We start from the raw sequence: 4252 nt of genomic DNA, 5'->3' as shown, positions 1-4252 counted from the left end.
ATGTTCAACCTAACAATTGTACGAGTGCCCACTCACTGCCACCCCTGAGGCCCAAAGGAAGAGAACGTTCCACACTCAGCGCGCTTTGTTCCCTTCCAAGCTGCAGCTTCTCATGTCTTTCTAAAGGCTCTAATGTTAATAACTGCCTTGCTCTTCTCTTCATATTTTCAAGTATGTATTTCCCCATATATTTGGGCTTTTTGATGGACAGGGTTTTTCCACTTAGAGCGCACACTGTAGACCAGACTGGCCTTGAACTCACAGAGATCTGCCTGCCTCTGTCTCCCAAGTGTTGGGATTTAAGGTGTTCAACACCACATTCATCCAAACTTAAATTATCACCTTCTTCTTTTCTGTGTAAACAGAGTCATTTGGAAAATACTTTTTGTCCGTGTGTGCGTGTGTGTGTGTGTGTGTCTGTGTCTGTGACTAGTTTTTATTCCTGTGTCAGCTATTGTATAGAGAACCACATATTTTATTCTTCCACCTAGATTGCTTACAATTCTTTTTGTATGTGCATGTGTGTGTTGGCATGTATGTGTGTCTCCATCTTTGCACGTGTGAGTGAACATGTGTGAAAATGTGTGTGTTTGTGGAGTCCAGAGGCTGACGCTGGTCTTCTTCAATCACTTTCCACCTTATCTATTGAACAGGGTCTCTCAGTTGAACCCAGAGCTCACCGATTCATCCAGCATGTTCCATCGATCCATCATCTCTGCCTCCCAAGCATGGGATGACGAGCAGGACACCATGCCCCACCCAGCATTTACCACGGAACCACCTCCCAGCCCTGGGTTGCTTACATTTTTCAACATACAAAACTCTGCTAGCAAGCATGTATGCGTTTGCTGGGGTACACAGGTGGGGTTCTTGTAGGTTATGCAGTCCGAAATGGGTAGGTTTCACCTTTTACCTTCCCTACCCCAGACACAGGAATCTCTCTCTCTCTCTCTCTCTCTCTCTCTCTCTCTCTCTCTCTCTCTCTCTCTCTCCCTCCCTCCCTCTCTCTCCCTCTCTCTCTCTGCATTTACTTATTTATTATGTATGCAATGTTCTGCCTGCATGTACCACCTGTGAGCCAGAAGAGTGACCGCTGGGAATTGAACTCAGGACCTTTGGAAGAGCAGCCAGTGCTCTTAACCACTAAGCCATCTCTCCAGCCCAGGAATCTTCTTTTAACAACATTTCTTCAACACTTTCTTTTTTTAAGTATTCTTTTAGTGGGGTTTGTTTGTCCCAGCTCCCAGTGTTGGTCGTCAGAAAAGCCACGCTTAATCTAACTCTCAAGTGTTTCTCACGGAGTGGCCTAAGCCAACTGAATGGATATTCTGAACAGACGTAGAATATTCTAGTGTCTTCTAGTTCCCACTACTACTCTACTGAGGACACCTTTGTCAATCAACTAAGTTACCTTTGGGGGGTTGTTTTGTTTTGTTTTGCTTTTACATAGTAATATACTATATTTCTAGGCATTCTATTTGGCATTTTTGAAATATTTTTATTATTTCACGTCCTTTTTCTCAGCTATGGCATTAATGTTATCTTTTAATCTAATCTATGTTTGTTTCATTCTAATGACATTGATCTTCATTGTTTTATTAAAATGCCTTTATAACCTGCAAAAATTTTGGGTATGGATGCTGTGATGTAATGTGATGTTTTGATAGTGTGTATGCTTTGAAGTCATTAAATTAAGATAAACAAACACATGAAACACATTTAGTTATAGATAAGACTGATTGTGTTGGGGGTTGTGCACACACACCTGTCCATATGGAGGTCAGAGGGCAACTTTGTGAAGTTTGTGTCCTCTTACCTTTATGTGGGGTCAGGATATTGGGCTCAGGTGGCCAGGCTTTGGCTGCATGCACCTTTACCAGCTCAGCCAACTCACTGGACACCATCACTGTGTAAATGAGAACTTTAATGTCAAATATCAAAAAATGTCAGGTGCTTTCATTTGTTGGCCTTTGGATTTCTTCTTCTGAGAATTATTTCTTCTCCAAATTTCATGTGCATAAATAAGAAATATAAAAAAGAGCCGTGCTTAAATTTTTAATCAATGGATTTTTCTAGATATTTTATTCTACTGCTAGTTTAATTATGCCATGGACAGTTTAATATAAATCTATTAGCACTGGTTGAGACATTTTTCAAAATGTCTGCTGAATTTTTTTTTGTTTTTTTGTTTTTTTGTTTTGTTTTGTTTTTTGGTTACTGGAGAAATATGTTAAAATTCTCTACTGTTCAGTCTTGCTATAATGGCAAACCAGGTAACTTTAGAGCAGTGGTTCTCAACCTTTTTATTTATTTGTAATATTGGAGATTTGGCCCAGGACCCATCTCCAATGTTAGACAAGTGTACCACTAAGAGATATCTTCATCCCTTTTGGTTTTCCTCTGGGACAGGTCCTTGCTTAAGGACAGCCTTGAGCTTGCCTGCAAAGCTAGGGTTACAGGCAAGTTCTGCCATGCGTGGCTTTTCATTTCAAACTCGCTTGATTTGGTTTGGTCATATAGACCAGGGTCTCTCGGCCTCAGTGCAATGAGTTCTTCAGTCAGCTAACTTTACCGTGAAGGTCCGCCCTTGTACTGCAGAACAGCCCACATCGCTGGCTTCCACTCACTGGGTATCAGCAGCACTCCTCCAATGTGAAAACCCAAATGTCATCTTTAGAGGCCGTATTGCCCTGCTTAGAGCTGGGGAGATGGCCCTGTCTGTAAAGTGCCTGCCATAGAAACATGAGGCCCTGAGACCAGGTCCCCAGAGCTCAAATAAAAACCCAGGCACAGCATCACATGGAAAGTGGAGACAGCCAATTCCTGAAGCTCACAGCCAGCCTAGCTGAATCAATGAGCTTCGGGTTCACCAAGGGACCCTTACTCCCCCGCCCCCCAAAGAAGGTGGAGAAGGATCAAGGAAAGACACCAGATGTCAACCTCTGGCCTGCACACATACACACACACACACACACACACACAGAAAGAGAGAGAGAGAGAGAGACAGACAGACAGACAAACAGACAGACAGCAGACAGACTACAGAGTACAATATACACACATATGCACCCATGCATACAATAATGAGTACACAGCACACGCACACACACATACATGCAAGCCCACACATACATTAGCAACTGCGCATGAGTGTAGATGCCCACATATGCCTAGGCACACTGGATCACCTTGTGAGCTGGGGATGTGTCTGGCATGGGTGTGGAGGACCCAACTTTGGTCCTCTGGAAGAGCAGCTAGTGCTCTTAACTGGTAAGCCAACCCTCTAGCTTCCTTCTCGTGTATATTTTAAAGCCCTATTTATCTGTCTGTCTGTCTATCTATATACCTATCTATCATCTGTCTGTCTATTATCTATCATCTATCTATCTGTCTATCTATCTATCTATCTATCTATCTGTCTATCTATGGTAGCTCCTGTTCCCTGATCAGCCATTTTCATCCTCTCTAACTCTGGACATCTTCTCATTTGCAGTGATACAGATCCCAGGTTGATGAATTTTTTTTTCTCAGCACTTTTAAGTTTCTCACTCTGCTCCCTCATGGTGACTGTTGTAGGCTCAATTTTCTTAACCAATATATTTTATTAACAACTTAGTGACCGAGCATACGTCACTTATAACCCGACTAACCAAAGCAATAGGAAATGAGGATTAATGGACACAATAACAAAACCGTAAGGATATCAGTTCCGAGGAACGATTCTCCTGGCACAATCCACAGGATTTCTTTTGCTGGAATCTGGGGTAACTAGAACCCAGAACCTCAGCAGGAGCTGGAGCCCCGAAGCCTTCCCTCAAGCGGTTCTCTCTAGGAGGATCTCGAAGTGTAGCGATGAACAGCCAAAACTATCCCAAGTCTCCAAAAAGCCCGGCCTCCAGTTCTGGGCTCGTTTATATAGCTCCTCCCAGAGTCTGTTCACGGGATCTTTTCAGCTGGCAACAATTAAGCTCCTGTATGAGGTGGTTGCTCTTCTAGTGGATTAACCTCACCTGTTCTCTCACGAGACCATTCCAATCCCACACTTGGGATCCTAAAAAACAGGTTTATCTCTCCTCCAAGGTGTGATTCTTTTTTCTTTTTCTTTCTTTCTTTCTTTTTTTTTGAAAAAAGATTAATCGTATTACTTTTAATTATATGTGTTGCAGATAGTTGTAAGTACAGAGACTGAACTTTTGGGAGAGTTTTTGTTTATTTGTTTGTGGTTTTTTTTTTTTCTGGCATTCAAAAATTG

Source organism: Acomys minous (assembly GCF_964271855.1).
Source record: "Acomys minous genome assembly, chromosome: 3".
Taxonomy (NCBI): domain Eukaryota; kingdom Metazoa; phylum Chordata; class Mammalia; order Rodentia; family Muridae; genus Acomys; species Acomys minous.
The sequence above is the reverse complement of the archived record's forward strand: the minus strand, read 5'-3'. Positions refer to the sequence as shown.